The sequence below is a fragment of the Oncorhynchus mykiss genome, chromosome 23, assembly GCF_057628025.1.
Source record: "Oncorhynchus mykiss isolate SJ-2025 chromosome 23, ASM5762802v1, whole genome shotgun sequence".
NCBI classification, from domain to species: Eukaryota; Metazoa; Chordata; class Actinopteri; order Salmoniformes; family Salmonidae; genus Oncorhynchus; species Oncorhynchus mykiss.
The window spans coordinates 585,287-606,938 of NC_143044.1; the positions used below are offsets into that span (position 1 = coordinate 585,287).

Genomic DNA, 21,652 nt, shown 5'->3' on the forward strand with positions numbered 1-21,652 from the left:
CAACTTTTGGAGAGGGGGGGTTGTCTTTCATTTCACTCTACACTCCAAATGTCATATATGTATATAATCACTTGCACATTTAGCAAAAAACACTACATTGGGGAAACCCAGTATACAATAGAAAATAGACTTAAACAGCATTCTATACAATATCAAACGGGCCCATTTACACACAGAACTAGTGACTCATTTCCAGGATCACCCCATCACTTACCTCAATATATCAGGATTACAGTCGTGTTCTGGGTGGACCAGTGGGCGGCAAAAAGCAGTGGACCGTAAGAGACCTACAATTACACCGAGCGGTCAACAAATCACTAGAAAAAAAAAAAAAAAAAGGTTTCCGGACCCGTATCTCCCATTTCCCAAGTGGACGCAAACACGGCAAAAATCTACCGCATACACAGGATCCCAAATGGACAAAAACGCGATGGTTGCTAGACCATCCCGGAGCGGGACAAAGTAGTAAAGCCACCACAAGACCTCAAACCTCACAATTTCCATTTTCGACAGATAAAGTTCATTATAAACATACCAGCAGGTTAAAATATCAAAACAAAATATGTGACCAATGGCATTAAATTGGGGACAGGCCGAAAGGCATGAAACATGTATGGCAATTTAGCGAGTTAACCCGCTAGCTAATTTGTCCTGTGATATAAACATTGCGTTATTTTTTTACCTGAATTACACAAATTCCTCTACTCCGACAATTAATCCACACATAAAACGGTCAACTGAATCGTTTCTAGTCATCCCTCCTTCTTCATCTTTGAATTTATATATATATAATTTATAACTAACCTGTCTCACGACGGTCTAAACCCAGCTCACGTTCCCTATTAGTGGGTGAACAATCCAACGCTTGGTGAATTCTGCTTCACAACACAAATCAGTTCTTCAATCAACCACGTGAGTGAGGAGATATCACGTGCATAGGCAGAAATCCCAGGGGGGGACACGACCCCCCTATCCTGGGAAAAATATGATTTCCCCCCCCAATATATCACTGTAAACATATCTATGTAATTTCAATAATATGAATGAACGCAATGAAAGCACTTATGCTGATTATAGACACTTAATAGCGCGTTTTTAAGTTTCAAAAGATTGCGACTCCCGCCCTTTGCCTCACAATGGTTTGATCCAACAAAACTAATGACCTGCAGTGGAAGCCTTCACACACACCTGCTGAATTTGCAGAGCTGGCGCGCAAACTAAAGCAAACGTTAACTATCAAGCTAGCTCACCCTAAAAGTGTTTTGAAACACATAACCTGTCATTATGAAAATCACTGTATTCAAACCTGTGTAGATCAGTCAATTCTTAACTTAAAGACTTAAAACTCAGGATTCTGTAAGTGGCTATGTCAATAAAGACATGTGTTTACTTATAGCTTCCTGTGCCAACCGGAAGTGCCTTTAATTGGGTCACACTGTCTGTTTTGAAGGGTTAAAAAAGTCACATCTTTCCAAAACTTCACATGTGTGACTAGGTAACCCTCCTAAACTGTAAATCAGTAATTTCCGCCAGCAGATGTCAAAGAAAAGCTCTCACACACACACACACACACAGCAAGGATGGAGTGAAAAGGTGTGGTGCTGAAAGACACAGAGAGCAGGCAAGGGCATAAACATAATCTCTAGGCCGTGCAGAGTTCAACGAGATATCCCGTAGCTCGCTCGGTCTGAGCGCAGCGACCATGAGAAAAGTAGGCCCAAAATGTCATTTGTTTTGGGTGACAGTGAGAGAACTGCTAGGGTGAGAAGCACAATTCGACCTCAGGTACGTTCCTGAGGTCCTCCCGATCCGTGCAAGCCTAACCTTGGCCGTGTGGCATTAACCCTTAGCAGTTAAAAGAAGGTGTTTACTTCAAACAGTTTGCATTGACTTCTCTCCCCATAGGAATACATTGCCTGCACCTCTAAATTCAACCTGAAGCCTATGTGGGTTATGAATGCCTTATGAACCTGTCTTCTATGACAGTCCATCAGACCACTATGAGGTCTACCTGTGTCGAATCTAAGCATCCTGGAGCATCCGGAAGTGGTTAAATTCACCCAAAAGGTATTTTGATGTACATAACCTGCAAATGTGAAAATGACTGCATTCAACCCTGTCTAGATCAGTCAATTTTTAACATAAAGACTTTAAACTCAGGATTCTGTAAGAGAATACCCCAAGCAAGATATGTGTTTACGTATAGCTTCCTGTGCCAACCGGAAGTGCCTTTAATTGGGTCACACTGTCTGTTTTGAACTTGCATTGGCCAAGTGCCCACATCAACCTACAATTTACTCATAACCCACTTCCAGGAGCACCCCATCACTCACCTTACCATATCAGGGTTACAGTCACATATAGGCTGGACCTGTGGGCCTCTGGACCTGTGGGCAGCACGGGAGTGGATCCAGAACCTACAGACAATAACACCAAATGGCCTGTATTAGAAAATGGGTTTTAACAGACAGGAAAATGGATGGAGAAGAACATGGTTTTATTCATAATTTATTTCTACTCTATATATTTATGGTTTGTTTGGTTTTAGTTTGGCACTTCCTCTTTTAGGTTTTTCCTTTCCTTTAACAAAACAATGAAACCATTTAAATGCACAATATGGCGTTTATGTTCATATTTAACAACACTATGGTTGAATGAATCTCTCACCACATCGACTTCTGCACTGCCACCCAGAAAAAGAGGCAACTTGGAGCTTACCTCAGTTTAATTTATGATCCTAGGAGGACATCTACGGGCCTTTAAGTATTACACCAAATGGCAAGGTGGCAGATTGGAATTTGAAGGGAAATAAACCAATACTAGTCTTGGGAGACTCAAATGTTAATAGAATCCCTCCATTTCATAACCCATACAAGTGGAGAGTTACCCTGGAGCAACATTTTACCATTTCAAAAAGGTCCTGGAGAAAACAGAGGTTCATTTAGACACCAGCATGCATAGTGGTTCTCTCGGTGGGCATAAACAATATGGATAATGACCCATACAAAACATCAAACAGAATGCATCAATGCACAAGGAAGCAAGAGTCACTTTTTCCCTAATGCAATTATTTACATCCCCATTATTAACCACTCACACCTCCTTTCACCAGATCGAAAACGGAACCTCAAAGTCATTAACGGTTACATCACCACACATGGCCCATTTCTCTTGGAGATACCACATGATGAATTCCACACAACAGACCTGATACACTGAACAACAACCACAGCAGACCTCATTTTTAAGAATTGGTGTGAGCAGCTAAATTTAGAATAGGCTCTACCCACAATTTGGACCCACACCACACCCTTCTTTTCCCCCCAACCCCCTGTACACTCCCCCTTTCCTCCCCCAGTTGCTTTCTTAGATTACCCAGCAGAGGGGGTAGTTGACCCCCTCTCATCATGAATTTATCCAAGTCTTTTCAACTCACAACAGCACAGACCCAACTTTTGGAGAGGGGGGGTTGTCTTTCATTTCACTCTACACTCCAAATGTCATATATGTATATAATCACTTGCACATTTAGCAAAAAACACTACATTGGGGAAACCCAGTATACAATAGAAAATAGACTTAAACAGCATTCTATACAATATCAAACGGGCCCATTTACACACAGAACTAGTGACTCATTTCCAGGATCACCCCATCACTTACCTCAATATATCAGGATTACAGTCGTGTTCTGGGTGGACCAGTGGGCGGCAAAAAGCAGTGGACCGTAAGAGACCTACAATTACACCGAGCGGTCAACAAATCACTAGAAAAAAAAAAAAAAAAAGGTTTCCGGACCCGTATCTCCCATTTCCCAAGTGGACGCAAACACGGCAAAAATCTACCGCATACACAGGATCCCAAATGGACAAAAACGCGATGGTTGCTAGACCATCCCGGAGCGGGACAAAGTAGTAAAGCCACCACAAGACCTCAAACCTCACAATTTCCATTTTCGACAGATAAAGTTCATTATAAACATACCAGCAGGTTAAAATATCAAAACAAAATATGTGACCAATGGCATTAAATTGGGGACAGGCCGAAAGGCATGAAACATGTATGGCAATTTAGCGAGTTAACCCGCTAGCTAATTTGTCCTGTGATATAAACATTGCGTTATTTTTTTACCTGAATTACACAAATTCCTCTACTCCGACAATTAATCCACACATAAAACGGTCAACTGAATCGTTTCTAGTCATCCCTCCTTCTTCATCTTTGAATTTATATATATATAATTTATAACTAACCTGTCTCACGACGGTCTAAACCCAGCTCACGTTCCCTATTAGTGGGTGAACAATCCAACGCTTGGTGAATTCTGCTTCACAACACAAATCAGTTCTTCAATCAACCACGTGAGTGAGGAGATATCACGTGCATAGGCAGAAATCCCAGGGGGGGACACGACCCCCCTATCCTGGGAAAAATATGATTTCCCCCCCCAATATATCACTGTAAACATATCTATGTAATTTCAATAATATGAATGAACGCAATGAAAGCACTTATGCTGATTATAGACACTTAATAGCGCGTTTTTAAGTTTCAAAAGATTGCGACTCCCGCCCTTTGCCTCACAATGGTTTGATCCAACAAAACTAATGACCTGCAGTGGAAGCCTTCACACACACCTGCTGAATTTGCAGAGCTGGCGCGCAAACTAAAGCAAACGTTAACTATCAAGCTAGCTCACCCTAAAAGTGTTTTGAAACACATAACCTGTCATTATGAAAATCACTGTATTCAAACCTGTGTAGATCAGTCAATTCTTAACTTAAAGACTTAAAACTCAGGATTCTGTAAGTGGCTATGTCAATAAAGACATGTGTTTACTTATAGCTTCCTGTGCCAACCGGAAGTGCCTTTAATTGGGTCACACTGTCTGTTTTGAAGGGTTAAAAAAGTCACATCTTTCCAAAACTTCACATGTGTGACTAGGTAACCCTCCTAAACTGTAAATCAGTAATTTCCGCCAGCAGATGTCAAAGAAAAGCTCTCACACACACACACAGCAAGGATGGAGTGAAAAGGTGTGGTGCTGAAAGACACAGAGAGCAGGCAAGGGCATAAACATAATCTCTAGGCCGTGCAGAGTTCAACGAGATATCCCGTAGCTCGCTCGGTCTGAGCGCAGCGACCATGAGAAAAGTAGGCCCAAAATGTCATTTGTTTTGGGTGACAGTGAGAGAACTGCTAGGGTGAGAAGCACAATTCGACCTCAGGTACGTTCCTGAGGTCCTCCCGATCCGTGCAAGCCTAACCTTGGCCGTGTGGCATTAACCCTTAGCAGTTAAAAGAAGGTGTTTACTTCAAACAGTTTGCATTGACTTCTCTCCCCATAGGAATACATTGCCTGCACCTCTAAATTCAACCTGAAGCCTATGTGGGTTATGAATGCCTTATGAACCTGTCTTCTATGACAGTCCATCAGACCACTATGAGGTCTACCTGTGTCGAATCTAAGCATCCTGGAGCATCCGGAAGTGGTTAAATTCACCCAAAAGGTATTTTGATGTACATAACCTGCAAATGTGAAAATGACTGCATTCAACCCTGTCTAGATCAGTCAATTTTTAACATAAAGACTTTAAACTCAGGATTCTGTAAGAGAATACCCCAAGCAAGATATGTGTTTACGTATAGCTTCCTGTGCCAACCGGAAGTGCCTTTAATTGGGTCACACTGTCTGTTTTGAACTTGCATTGGCCAAGTGCCCACATCAACCTACAATTTACTCATAACCCACTTCCAGGAGCACCCCATCACTCACCTTACCATATCAGGGTTACAGTCACATATAGGCTGGACCTGTGGGCCTCTGGACCTGTGGGCAGCACGGGAGTGGATCCAGAACCTACAGACAATAACACCAAATGGCCTGTATTAGAAAATGGGTTTTAACAGACAGGAAAATGGATGGAGAAGAACATGGTTTTATTCATAATTTATTTCTACTCTATATATTTATGGTTTGTTTGGTTTTAGTTTGGCACTTCCTCTTTTAGGTTTTTCCTTTCCTTTAACAAAACAATGAAACCATTTAAATGCACAATATGGCGTTTATGTTCATATTTAACAACACTATGGTTGAATGAATCTCTCACCACATCGACTTCTGCACTGCCACCCAGAAAAAGAGGCAACTTGGAGCTTACCTCAGTTTAATTTATGATCCTAGGAGGACATCTACGGGCCTTTAAGTATTACACCAAATGGCAAGGTGGCAGATTGGAATTTGAAGGGAAATAAACCAATACTAGTCTTGGGAGACTCAAATGTTAATAGAATCCCTCCATTTCATAACCCATACAAGTGGAGAGTTACCCTGGAGCAACATTTTACCATTTCAAAAAGGTCCTGGAGAAAACAGAGGTTCATTTAGACACCAGCATGCATAGTGGTTCTCTCGGTGGGCATAAACAATATGGATAATGACCCATACAAAACATCAAACAGAATGCATCAATGCACAAGGAAGCAAGAGTCACTTTTTCCCTAATGCAATTATTTACATCCCCATTATTAACCACTCACACCTCCTTTCACCAGATCGAAAACGGAACCTCAAAGTCATTAACGGTTACATCACCACACATGGCCCATTTCTCTTGGAGATACCACATGATGAATTCCACACAACAGACCTGATACACTGAACAACAACCACAGCAGACCTCATTTTTAAGAATTGGTGTGAGCAGCTAAATTTAGAATAGGCTCTACCCACAATTTGGACCCACACCACACCCTTCTTTTCCCCCCAACCCCCTGTACACTCCCCCTTTCCTCCCCCAGTTGCTTTCTTAGATTACCCAGCAGAGGGGGTAGTTGACCCCCTCTCATCATGAATTTATCCAAGTCTTTTCAACTCACAACAGCACAGACCCAACTTTTGGAGAGGGGGGGTTGTCTTTCATTTCACTCTACACTCCAAATGTCATATATGTATATAATCACTTGCACATTTAGCAAAAAACACTACATTGGGGAAACCCAGTATACAATAGAAAATAGACTTAAACAGCATTCTATACAATATCAAACGGGCCCATTTACACACAGAACTAGTGACTCATTTCCAGGATCACCCCATCAATGAACGCAATGAAAGCACTTATGCTGATTATAGACACTTAATAGCGCGTTTTTAAGTTTCAAAAGATTGCGACTCCCGCCCTTTGCCTCACAATGGTTTGATCCACTGCAGGTCATTCGTTTTGTTGGAAGCCTTCACACACACCTGCTGAATTTGCAGAGCTGGCGCGCAAACTAAAGCAAACGTTAACTATCAAGCTAGCTCACCCTAAAAGTGTTTTGAAACACATAACCTGTCATTATGAAAATCACTGTATTCAAACCTGTGTAGATCAGTCAATTCTTAACTTAAAGACTTAAAACTCAGGATTCTGTAAGTGGCTATGTCAATAAAGACATGTGTTTACTTATAGCTTCCTGTGCCAACCGGAAGTGCCTTTAATTGGGTCACACTGTCTGTTTTGAAGGGTTAAAAAAGTCACATCTTTCCAAAACTTCACATGTGTGACTAGGTAACCCTCCTAAACTGTAAATCAGTAATTTCCGCCAGCAGATGTCAAAGAAAAGCTCTCACACACACACACACACACAGCAAGGATGGAGTGAAAAGGTGTGGTGCTGAAAGACACAGAGAGCAGGCAAGGGCATAAACATAATCTCTAGGCCGTGCAGAGTTCAACGAGATATCCCGTAGCTCGCTCGGTCTGAGCGCAGCGACCATGAGAAAAGTAGGCCCAAAATGTCATTTGTTTTGGGTGACAGTGAGAGAACTGCTAGGGTGAGAAGCACAATTCGACCTCAGGTACGTTCCTGAGGTCCTCCCGATCCGTGCAAGCCTAACCTTGGCCGTGTGGCATTAACCCTTAGCAGTTAAAAGAAGGTGTTTACTTCAAACAGTTTGCATTGACTTCTCTCCCCATAGGAATACATTGCCTGCACCTCTAAATTCAACCTGAAGCCTATGTGGGTTATGAATGCCTTATGAACCTGTCTTCTATGACAGTCCATCAGACCACTATGAGGTCTACCTGTGTCGAATCTAAGCATCCTGGAGCATCCGGAAGTGGTTAAATTCACCCAAAAGGTATTTTGATGTACATAACCTGCAAATGTGAAAATGACTGCATTCAACCCTGTCTAGATCAGTCAATTTTTAACATAAAGACTTTAAACTCAGGATTCTGTAAGAGAATACCCCAAGCAAGATATGTGTTTACGTATAGCTTCCTGTGCCAACCGGAAGTGCCTTTAATTGGGTCACACTGTCTGTTTTGAACTTGCATTGGCCAAGTGCCCACATCAACCTACAATTTACTCATAACCCACTTCCAGGAGCACCCCATCACTCACCTTACCATATCAGGGTTACAGTCACATATAGGCTGGACCTGTGGGCCTCTGGACCTGTGGGCAGCACGGGAGTGGATCCAGAACCTACAGACAATAACACCAAATGGCCTGTATGGGTTTTAACAGACAGGAAAATGGATGGAGAAGAACATGGTTTTATTCATAATTTATTTCTACTCTATATATTTATGGTTTGTTTGGTTTTAGTTTGGCACTTCCTCTTTTAGGTTTTTCCTTTCCTTTAACAAAACAATGAAACCATTTAAATGCACAATATGGCGTTTATGTTCATATTTAACAACACTATGGTTGAATGAATCTCTCACCACATCGACTTCTGCACTGCCACCCAGAAAAAGAGGCAACTTGGAGCTTACCTCAGTTTAATTTATGATCCTAGGAGGACATCTACGGGCCTTTAAGTATTACACCAAATGGCAAGGTGGCAGATTGGAATTTTAAGGGAAATAAACCAATACTAGTCTTGGGAGACTCAAATGTTAATAGAATCCCTCCATTTCATAACCCATAACCCATACAAGTGGAGAGTTACCCTGGAGCAACATTTTACCATTTCAAAAAGGTCCTGGAGAAAACAGAGGTTCATTTAGACACCAGCATGCATAGTGGTTCTCTCGGTGGGCATAAACAATATGGATAATGACCCATACAAAACATCAAACAGAATGCATCAATGCACAAGGAAGCAAGAGTCACTTTTTCCCTAATGCAATTATTTACATCCCCATTATTAACCACTCACACCTCCTTTCACCAGATCGAAAACGGAACCTCAAAGTCATTAACGGTTACATCACCACACATGGCCCATTTCTCTTGGAGATACCACATGATGAATTCCACACAACAGACCTGATACACTGAACAACAACCACAGCAGACCTCATTTTTAAGAATTGGTGTGAGCAGCTAAATTTAGAATAGGCTCTACCCACAATTTGGACCCACACCACACCCTTCTTTTCCCCCCAACCCCCTGTACTCTTTTCCCCCCAACCCTCCCCCCTTTCCTCCCCCAGTTGCTTTCTTAGATTACCCAGCAGAGGGGGTAGTTGACCCCCTCTCATCATGAATTTATCCAAGTCTTTTCAACTCACAACAGCACAGACCCAACTTTTGGAGAGGGGGGGTTGTCTTTCATTTCACTCTACACTCCAAATGTCATATATGTATATAATCACTTGCACATTTAGCAAAAAACACTACATTGGGGAAACCCAGTATACAATAGAAAATAGACTTAAACAGCATTCTATACAATATCAAACGGGCCCATTTACACACAGAACTAGTGACTCATTTCCAGGATCACCCCATCAATGAACGCAATGAAAGCACTTATGCTGATTATAGACACTTAACCTGTTAGAGCTCTAGGGGCGCTATTTCATTTTTGGATAAAAAACGTTCCCGTTTTAAGCGCGATATTTTGTCACGAAAAGATGCTCGACTATGCATATTCTTGACAGTTTTGGAAAGAAAACACTCTGAAGTTTCAGAATCTGCAAAGATTTTGTCTGTAAGTGCCCCAGAACTCATTCTACAGGCGAAACCAAGATGATGCATCACCCAGGAATTAGCAGAATTTCTGAAGCTCTGTTTTCCATTCTCTCCTTATATGGCTGTGATTGCGCAACGAATGAGCCTACACTTTCTGTCGTTCGCCCAAGGTCTTAGCAGCATTGTGACGTATTTGTAGGCATATCATTGGAAGATTGACCATAAGAGACTACATTTTCCAAGTGTCCGCCTGGTGTCCTGCGTCGAATTCGGTGCGCAATTGCCAGCTGCTTCTACTTTACCATTTGATTCAGGGGAGAAAGCATGTGTCCAAGAACGATGTATCAATGAAGAGATATGTGAAAAACACCTTGATGATTGATTCTAAACAACGTTTGCCATGTTTTCAGTCGATATTATGGAGTTAATTTGGAAAAAAGTTTGCGTTTTGAGGACTGAATTTATGGATTTTTTTTGGTAGCCAAATGTGATGTATAAAACGGAGGTATTTCTAATACACAAGGAATCTTTTTGGAAAAACTGAGCATCTGCTATCTAACTGAGAGTATCCTCATTGAAAACATCAGAAGTTCTTCAAAGGTAAATGATTTTATTTGAAGGCTTTTATGTTTTTGTTAATGTTGCGTGCTGGATGCTAACGCTAATGCTAACGCTAAATGCTAAAGCGAAATGCTAACTCTAGCTAGCTACTTTTACACAAATTATTGTTTTCCTATGGTTGAGAAGCATATTTTGAAAATCTGAGATGACAGTGTTGTTTACAAAAGGCTAAGCTTGAGAGATGGCATATTTATTTCATTTCATTTGCGATTTTCATAAATAGTTAACGTTGTGTTATGCTAATGAGCTTGCTGATAGATTTACACAATCCTGGATACAGGGGTTTTTTCATAGCTAAACGTGACGCAGAAAACGGAGCGATTTGTCCTAAACAAATAATCTTTCAGGAAAAACTGAACATTTGCTATCTGAGAGTCTCCTCATTGAAAACATCTGAAGTTCTTCAAAGGTAAATGATTTTTTTGAATGCTTTTCTGTTTTTTTGTGTAAATGTTGCCAGCTGAATGCTAATGCTAAATGCTACGTTAGCCATCAATACTGTTACACAAATGCTTGTTTTGCAATGGTTGAGAAGCATATTTTGAAAATCTGAGATGACAGTGTTGTTAACAAAAGGCTAAGCTTGAGAGCTAGCATATTTATTTCATTTCATTTGCGATTTTCATGAATAGTTAACGTTGCGTTATGGTAATGAGCTTGAGTCTGTATTCACGAACCCGGATCCGGGATGGGGAGATCAGAAAGGTTAATAGCGCGTTTTTAAGTTTCAAAAGATTGCGACTCCCGCCCTTTGCCTCACAATGGTTTGATCCACTGCAGGTCATTCGTTTTGTTGGAAGCCTTCACACACACCTGCTGAATTTGCAGAGCTGGCGCGCAAACTAAAGCAAACGTTAACTATCAAGCTAGCTCACCCTAAAAGTGTTTTGAAACACATAACCTGTCATTATGAAAATCACTGTATTCAAACCTGTGTAGATCAGTCAATTCTTAACTTAAAGACTTAAAACTCAGGATTCTGTAAGTGGCTATGTCAATAAAGACATGTGTTTACTTATAGCTTCCTGTGCCAACCGGAAGTGCCTTTAATTGGGTCACACTGTCTGTTTTGAAGGGTTAAAAAAGTCACATCTTTCCAAAACTTCACATGTGTGACTAGGTAACCCTCCTAAACTGTAAATCAGTAATTTCCGCCAGCAGATGTCAAAGAAAAGCTCTCACACACACACACACACACACAGCAAGGATGGAGTGAAAAGGTGTGGTGCTGAAAGACACAGAGAGCAGGCAAGGGCATAAACATAATCTCTAGGCCGTGCAGAGTTCAACGAGATATCCCGTAGCTCGCTCGGTCTGAGCGCAGCGACCATGAGAAAAGTAGGCCCAAAATGTCATTTGTTTTGGGTGACAGTGAGAGAACTGCTAGGGTGAGAAGCACAATTCGACCTCAGGTACGTTCCCGAGGTCCTCCCGATCCGTGCAAGCCTAACCTTGGCCGTGTGGCATTAACCCTTAGCAGTTAAAAGAAGGTGTTTACTTCAAACAGTTTGCATTGACTTCTCTCCCCATAGGAATACATTGCCTGCACCTCTAAATTCAACCTGAAGCCTATGTGGGTTATGAATGCCTTATGAACCTGTCTTCTATGACAGTCCATCAGACCACTATGAGGTCTACCTGTGTCGAATCTAAGCATCCTGGAGCATCCGGAAGTGGTTAAATTCACCCAAAAGGTATTTTGATGTACATAACCTGCAAATGTGAAAATGACTGCATTCAACCCTGTCTAGATCAGTCAATTTTTAACATAAAGACTTTAAACTCAGGATTCTGTAAGAGAATACCCCAAGCAAGATATGTGTTTACGTATAGCTTCCTGTGCCAACCGGAAGTGCCTTTAATTGGGTCACACTGTCTGTTTTGAACTTGCATTGGCCAAGTGCCCACATCAACCTACAATTTACTCATAACCCACTTCCAGGAGCACCCCATCACTTACCTTACCATATCAGGGTTACAGTCACATATAGGCTGGACCTGTGGGCCTCTGGACCTGTGGGCAGCACGGGAGTGGATCCAGAACCTACAGACAATAACACCAAATGGCCTGTATTAGAAAATGGGTTTTAACAGACAGGAAAATGGATGGAGAAGAACATGGTTTTATTCATAATTTATTTCTACTCTATATATTTATGGTTTGTTTGGTTTTAGTTTGGCACTTCCTCTTTTAGGTTTTTCCTTTCCTTTAACAAAACAATGAAACCATTTAAATGCACAATATGGCGTTTATGTTCATATTTAACAACACTATGGTTGAATGAATCTCTCACCACATCGACTTCTGCACTGCCACCCAGAAAAAGAGGCAACTTGGAGCTTACCTCAGTTTAATTTATGATCCTAGGAGGACATCTACGGGCCTTTAAGTATTACACCAAATGGCAAGGTGGCAGATTGGAATTTGAAGGGAAATAAACCAATACTAGTCTTGGGAGACTCAAATGTTAATAGAATCCCTCCATTTCATAACCCATAACCCATACAAGTGGAGAGTTACCCTGGAGCAACATTTTACCATTTCAAAAAGGTCCTGGAGAAAACAGAGGTTCATTTAGACACCAGCATGCATAGTGGTTCTCTCGGTGGGCATAAACAATATGGATAATGACCCATACAAAACATCAAACAGAATGCATCAATGCACAAGGAAGCAAGAGTCACTTTTTCCCTAATGCAATTATTTACATCCCCATTATTAACCACTCACACCTCCTTTCACCAGATCGAAAACGGAACCTCAAAGTCATTAACGGTTACATCACCACACATGGCCCATTTCTCTTGGAGATACCACATGATGAATTCCACACAACAGACCTGATACACTGAACAACAACCACAGCAGACCTCATTTTTAAGAATTGGTGTGAGCAGCTAAATTTAGAATAGGCTCTACCCACAATTTGGACCCACACCACACCCTTCTTTTCCCCCCAACCCCCTGTACACTCCCCCTTTCCTCCCCCAGTTGCTTTCTTAGATTACCCAGCAGAGGGGGTAGTTGACCCCCTCTCATCATGAATTTATCCAAGTCTTTTCAACTCACAACAGCACAGACCCAACTTTTGGAGAGGGGGGGTTGTCTTTCATTTCACTCTACACTCCAAATGTCATATATGTATATAATCACTTGCACATTTAGCAAAAAACACTACATTGGGGAAACCCAGTATACAATAGAAAATAGACTTAAACAGCATTCTATACAATATCAAACGGGCCCATTTACACACAGAACTAGTGACTCATTTCCAGGATCACCCCATCAATGAACGCAATGAAAGCACTTATGCTGATTATAGACACTTAATAGCGCGTTTTTAAGTTTCAAAAGATTGCGACTCCCGCCCTTTGCCTCACAATGGTTTGATCCACTGCAGGTCATTCGTTTTGTTGGAAGCCTTCACACACACCTGCTGAATTTGAAGAGCTGGCGCGCAAACTAAAGCAAACGTTAACTATCAAGCTAGCTCACCCTAAAAGTGTTTTGAAACACATAACCTGTCATTATGAAAATCACTGTATTCAAACCTGTGTAGATCAGTCAATTCTTAACTTAAAGACTTAAAACTCAGGATTCTGTAAGTGGCTATGTCAATAAAGACATGTGTTTACTTATAGCTTCCTGTGCCAACCGGAAGTGCCTTTAATTGGGTCACACTGTCTGTTTTGAAGGGTTAAAAAAGTCACATCTTTCCAAAACTTCACATGTGTGACTAGGTAACCCTCCTAAACTGTAAATCAGTAATTTCCGCCAGCAGATGTCAAAGAAAAGCTCTCACACACACACACACACACAGCAAGGATGGAGTGAAAAGGTGTGGTGCTGAAAGACACAGAGAGCAGGCAAGGGCATAAACATAATCTCTAGGCCGTGCAGAGTTCAACGAGATATCCCGTAGCTCGCTCGGTCTGAGCGCAGCGACCATGAGAAAAGTAGGCCCAAAATGTCATTTGTTTTGGGTGACAGTGAGAGAACTGCTAGGGTGAGAAGCACAATTCGACCTCAGGTACGTTCCTGAGGTCCTCCCGATCCGTGCAAGCCTAACCTTGGCCGTGTGGCATTAACCCTTAGCAGTTAAAAGAAGGTGTTTACTTCAAACAGTTTGCATTGACTTCTCTCCCCATAGGAATACATTGCCTGCACCTCTAAATTCAACCTGAAGCCTATGTGGGTTATGAATGCCTTATGAACCTGTCTTCTATGACAGTCCATCAGACCACTATGAGGTCTACCTGTGTCGAATCTAAGCATCCTGGAGCATCCGGAAGTGGTTAAATTCACCCAAAAGGTATTTTGATGTACATAACCTGCAAATGTGAAAATGACTGCATTCAACCCTGTCTAGATCAGTCAATTTTTAACATAAAGACTTTAAACTCAGGATTCTGTAAGAGAATACCCCAAGCAAGATATGTGTTTACGTATAGCTTCCTGTGCCAACCGGAAGTGCCTTTAATTGGGTCACACTGTCTGTTTTGAACTTGCATTGGCCAAGTGCCCACATCAACCTACAATTTACTCATAACCCACTTCCAGGAGCACCCCATCACTCACCTTACCATATCAGGGTTACAGTCACATATAGGCTGGACCTGTGGGCCTCTGGACCTGTGGGCAGCACGGGAGTGGATCCAGAACCTACAGACAATAACACCAAATGGCCTGTATTAGAAAATGGGTTTTAACAGACAGGAAAATGGATGGAGAAGAACATGGTTTTATTCATAATTTATTTCTACTCTATATATTTATGGTTTGTTTGGTTTTAGTTTGGCACTTCCTCTTTTAGGTTTTTCCTTTCCTTTAACAAAACAATGAAACCATTTAAATGCACAATATGGCGTTTATGTTCATATTTAACAACACTATGGTTGAATGAATCTCTCACCACATCGACTTCTGCACTGCCACCCAGAAAAAGAGGCAACTTGGAGCTTACCTCAGTTTAATTTATGATCCTAGGAGGACATCTACGGGCCTTTAAGTATTACACCAAATGGCAAGGTGGCAGATTGGAATTTGAAGGGAAATAAACCAATACTAGTCTTGGGAGACTCAAATGTTAATAGAATCCCTCCATTTCATAACCCATAACCCATACAAGTGGAGAGTTACCCTGGAGCAACATTTTACCATTTCAAAAAGGTCCTGGAGAAAACAGAGGTTCATTTAGACACCAGCATGCATAGTGGTTCTCTCGGTGGGCATAAACAATATGGATAATGACCCATACAAAACATCAAACAGAATGCATCAATGCACAAGGAAGCAAGAGTCACTTTTTCCCTAATGCAATTATTTACATCCCCATTATTAACCACTCACACCTCCTTTCACCAGATCGAAAACGGAACCTCAAAGTCATTAACGGTTACATCACCACACATGGCCCATTTCTCTTGGAGATACCACATGATGAATTCCACACAACAGACCTGATACACTGAACAACAACCACAGCAGACCTCATTTTTAAGAATTGGTGTGAGCAGCTAAATTTAGAATAGGCTCTACCCACAATTTGGACCCACACCACACCCTTCTTTTCCCCCCAACCCCCTGTACACTCCCCCAGTTGCTTTCTTAGATTACCCAGCAGAGGGGGTAGTTGACCCCCTCTCATCATGAATTTATCCAAGTCTTTTCAACTCACAACAGCACAGACCCAACTTTTGGAGAGGGGGGGTTGTCTTTCATTTCACTCTACACTCCAAATGTCATATATGTATATAATCACTTGCACATTTAGCAAAAAACACTACATTGGGGAAACCCAGTATACAATAGAAAATAGACTTAAACAGCATTCTATACAATATCAAACGGGCCCATTTACACACAGAACTAGTGACTCATTTCCAGGATCACCCCATCAATGAACGCAATGAAAGCACTTATGCTGATTATAGACACTTAATAGCGCGTTTTTAAGTTTCAAAAGATTGCGACTCCCGCCCTTTGCCTCACAATGGTTTGATCCACTGCAGGTCATTCGTTTTGTTGGAAGCCTTCACACACACCTGCTGAATTTGCAGAGCTGGCGCGCAAACTAAAGCAAACGTTAACTATCAAGCTAGCTCACCCTAAAAGTGTTTTGAAACACATAACCTGTCATTATGAAAATCACTGTATTCAAACCTGTGTAGATCAGTCAATTCTTAACTTAAAGACTTAAAACTCAGGATTCTGTAAGTGGCTATGTCAATAAAGACATGTGTTTACTTATAGCTTCCTGTGCCAACCGGAAGTGCCTTTAATTGGGTCACACTGTCTGTTTTGAAGGGTTAAAAAAGTCACATCTTTCCAAAACTTCACATGTGTGACTAGGTAACCCTCCTAAACTGTAAATCAGTAATTTCCGCCAGCAGATGTCAAAGAAAAGCTCTCACACACACACACACACACAGCAAGGATGGAGTGAAAAGGTGTGGTGCTGAAAGACACAGAGAGCAGGCAAGGGCATAAACATAATCTCTAGGCCGTGCAGAGTTCAACGAGATATCCCGTAGCTCGCTCGGTCTGAGCGCAGCGACCATGAGAAAAGTAGGCCCAAAATGTCATTTGTTTTGGGTGACAGTGAGAGAACTGCTAGGGTGAGAAGCACAATTCGACCTCAGGTACGTTCCTGAGGTCCTCCCGATCCGTGCAAGCCTAACCTTGGCCGTGTGGCATTAACCCTTAGCAGTTAAAAGAAGGTGTTTACTTCAAACAGTTTGCATTGACTTCTCTCCCCATAGGAATACATTGCCTGCACCTCTAAATTCAACCTGAAGCCTATGTGGGTTATGAATGCCTTATGAACCTGTCTTCTATGACAGTCCATCAGACCACTATGAGGTCTACCTGTGTCGAATCTAAGCATCCTGGAGCATCCGGAAGTGGTTAAATTCACCCAAAAGGTATTTTGATGTACATAACCTGCAAATGTGAAAATGACTGCATTCAACCCTGTCTAGATCAGTCAATTTTTAACATAAAGACTTTAAACTCAGGATTCTGTAAGAGAATACCCCAAGCAAGATATGTGTTTACGTATAGCTTCCTGTGCCAACCGGAAGTGCCTTTAATTGGGTCACACTGTCTGTTTTGAACTTGCATTGGCCAAGTGCCCACATCAACCTACAATTTACTCATAACCCACTTCCAGGAGCACCCCATCACTCACCTTACCATATCAGGGTTACAGTCACATATAGGCTGGACCTGTGGGCCTCTGGACCTGTGGGCAGCACGGGAGTGGATCCAGAACCTACAGACAATAACACCAAATGGCCTGTATGGGTTTTAACAGACAGGAAAATGGATGGAGAAGAACATGGTTTTATTCATAATTTATTTCTACTCTATATATTTATGGTTTGTTTGGTTTTAGTTTGGCACTTCCTCTTTTAGGTTTTTCCTTTCCTTTAACAAAACAATGAAACCATTTAAATGCACAATATGGCGTTTATGTTCATATTTAACAACACTATGGTTGAATGAATCTCTCACCACATCGACTTCTGCACTGCCACCCAGAAAAAGAGGCAACTTGGAGCTTACCTCAGTTTAATTTATGATCCTAGGAGGACATCTACGGGCCTTTAAGTATTACACCAAATGGCAAGGTGGCAGATTGGAATTTTAAGGGAAATAAACCAATACTAGTCTTGGGAGACTCAAATGTTAATAGAATCCCTCCATTTCATAACCCATAACCCATACAAGTGGAGAGTTACCCTGGAGCAACATTTTACCATTTCAAAAAGGTCCTGGAGAAAACAGAGGTTCATTTAGACACCAGCATGCATAGTGGTTCTCTCGGTGGGCATAAACAATATGGATAATGACCCATACAAAACATCAAACAGAATGCATCAATGCACAAGGAAGCAAGAGTCACTTTTTCCCTAATGCAATTATTTACATCCCCATTATTAACCACTCACACCTCCTTTCACCAGATCGAAAACGGAACCTCAAAGTCATTAACGGTTACATCACCACACATGGCCCATTTCTCTTGGAGATACCACATGATGAATTCCACACAACAGACCTGATACACTGAACAACAACCACAGCAGACCTCATTTTTAAGAATTGGTGTGAGCAGCTAAATTTAGAATAGGCTCTACCCACAATTTGGACCCACACCACACCCTTCTTTTCCCCCCAACCCCCTGTACTCTTTTCCCCCCAACCCTCCCCCCTTTCCTCCCCCAGTTGCTTTCTTAGATTACCCAGCAGAGGGGGTAGTTGACCCCCTCTCATCATGAATTTATCCAAGTCTTTTCAACTCACAACAGCACAGACCCAACTTTTGGAGAGGGGGGGTTGTCTTTCATTTCACTCTACACTCCAAATGTCATATATGTATATAATCACTTGCACATTTAGCAAAAAACACTACATTGGGGAAACCCAGTATACAATAGAAAATAGACTTAAACAGCATTCTATACAATATCAAACGGGCCCATTTACACACAGAACTAGTGACTCATTTCCAGGATCACCCCATCAATGAACGCAATGAAAGCACTTATGCTGATTATAGACACTTAATAGCGCGTTTTTAAGTTTCAAAAGATTGCGACTCCCGCCCTTTGCCTCACAATGGTTTGATCCACTGCAGGTCATTCGTTTTGTTGGAAGCCTTCACACACACCTGCTGAATTTGCAGAGCTGGCGCGCAAACTAAAGCAAACGTTAACTATCAAGCTAGCTCACCCTAAAAGTGTTTTGAAACACATAACCTGTCATTATGAAAATCACTGTATTCAAACCTGTGTAGATCAGTCAATTCTTAACTTAAAGACTTAAAACTCAGGATTCTGTAAGTGGCTATGTCAATAAAGACATGTGTTTACTTATAGCTTCCTGTGCCAACCGGAAGTGCCTTTAATTGGGTCACACTGTCTGTTTTGAAGGGTTAAAAAAGTCACATCTTTCCAAAACTTCACATGTGTGACTAGGTAACCCTCCTAAACTGTAAATCAGTAATTTCCGCCAGCAGATGTCAAAGAAAAGCTCTCACACACACACACACACACAGCAAGGATGGAGTGAAAAGGTGTGGTGCTGAAAGACACAGAGAGCAGGCAAGGGCATAAACATAATCTCTAGGCCGTGCAGAGTTCAACGAGATATCCCGTAGCTCGCTCGGTCTGAGCGCAGCGACCATGAGAAAAGTAGGCCCAAAATGTCATTTGTTTTGGGTGACAGTGAGAGAACTGCTAGGGTGAGAAGCACAATTCGACCTCAGGTACGTTCCTGAGGTCCTCCCGATCCGTGCAAGCCTAACCTTGGCCGTGTGGCATTAACCCTTAGCAGTTAAAAGAAGGTGTTTACTTCAAACAGTTTGCATTGACTTCTCTCCCCATAGGAATACATTGCCTGCACCTCTAAATTCAACCTGAAGCCTATGTGGGTTATGAATGCCTTATGAACCTGTCTTCTATGACAGTCCATCAGACCACTATGAGGTCTACCTGTGTCGAATCTAAGCATCCTGGAGCATCCGGAAGTGGTTAAATTCACCCAAAAGGTATTTTGATGTACATAACCTGCAAATGTGAAAATGACTGCATTCAACCCTGTCTAGATCAGTCAATTTTTAACATAAAGACTTTAAACTCAGGATTCTGTAAGAGAATACCCCAAGCAAGATATGTGTTTACGTATAGCTTCCTGTGCCAACCGGAAGTGCCTTTAATTGGGTCACACTGTCTGTTTTGAACTTGCATTGGCCAAGTGCCCACATCAACCTACAATTTACTCATAACCCACTTCCAGGAGCACCCCATCACTCACCTTACCATATCAGGGTTACAGTCACATATAGGCTGGACCTGTGGGCCTCTGGACCTGTGGGCAGCACGGGAGTGGATCCAGAACCTACAGACAATAACACCAAATGGCCTGTATGGGTTTTAACAGACAGGAAAATGGATGGAGAAGAACATGGTTTTATTCATAATTTATTTCTACTCTATATATTTATGGTTTGTTTGGTTTTAGTTTGGCACTTCCTCTTTTAGGTTTTTCCTTTCCTTTAACAAAACAATGAAACCATTTAAATGCACAATATGGCGTTTATGTTCATATTTAACAACACTATGGTTGAATGAATCTCTCACCACATCGACTTCTGCACTGCCACCCAGAAAAAGAGGCAACTTGGAGCTTACCTCAGTTTAATTTATGATCCTAGGAGGACATCTACGGGCCTTTAAGTATTACACCAAATGGCAAGGTGGCAGATTGGAATTTTAAGGGAAATAAACCAATACTAGTCTTGGGAGACTCAAATGTTAATAGAATCCCTCCATTTCATAACCCATAACCCATACAAGTGGAGAGTTACCCTGGAGCAACATTTTACCATTTCAAAAAGGTCCTGGAGAAAACAGAGGTTCATTTAGACACCAGCATGCATAGTGGTTCTCTCGGTGGGCATAAACAATATGGATAATGACCCATACAAAACATCAAACAGAATGCATCAATGCACAAGGAAGCAAGAGTCACTTTTTCCCTAATGCAATTATTTACATCCCCATTATTAACCACTCACACCTCCTTTCACCAGATCGAAAACGGAACCTCAAAGTCATTAACGGTTACATCACCACACATGGCCCATTTCTCTTGGAGATACCACATGATGAATTCCACACAACAGACCTGATACACTGAACAACAACCACAGCAGACCTCATTTTTAAGAATTGGTGTGAGCAGCTAAATTTAGAATAGGCTCTACCCACAATTTGGACCCACACCACACCCTTCTTTTCCCCCCAACCCCCTGTACTCTTTTCCCCCCAACCCTCCCCCCTTTCCTCCCCCAGTTGCTTTCTTAGATTACCCAGCAGAGGGGGTAGTTGACCCCCTCTCATCATGAATTTATCCAAGTCTTTTCAACTCACAACAGCACAGACCCAACTTTTGGAGAGGGGGGGTTGTCTTTCATTTCACTCTACACTCCAAATGTCATATATGTATATAATCACTTGCACATTTAGCAAAAAACACTACATTGGGGAAACCCAGTATACAATAGAAAATAGACTTAAACAGCATTCTATACAATATCAAACGGGCCCA

General features: G+C 41.7%; 1 long non-coding RNA gene across 1 annotated transcript; it reads left to right on the forward strand.

Moving 5' to 3' along the window:
* The first annotated feature begins 9,687 nt into the window (after positions 1 to 9,687).
* On the forward strand, positions 9,688 to 11,247 carry LOC149972449 (uncharacterized). Its single transcript, XR_016490843.1, has 2 exons — positions 9,688 to 10,512; positions 10,881 to 11,247. It is a non-coding gene; the product is annotated as an uncharacterized LOC149972449 (long non-coding RNA).
* The last annotated feature ends 10,405 nt before the right edge of the window (positions 11,248 to 21,652 follow it).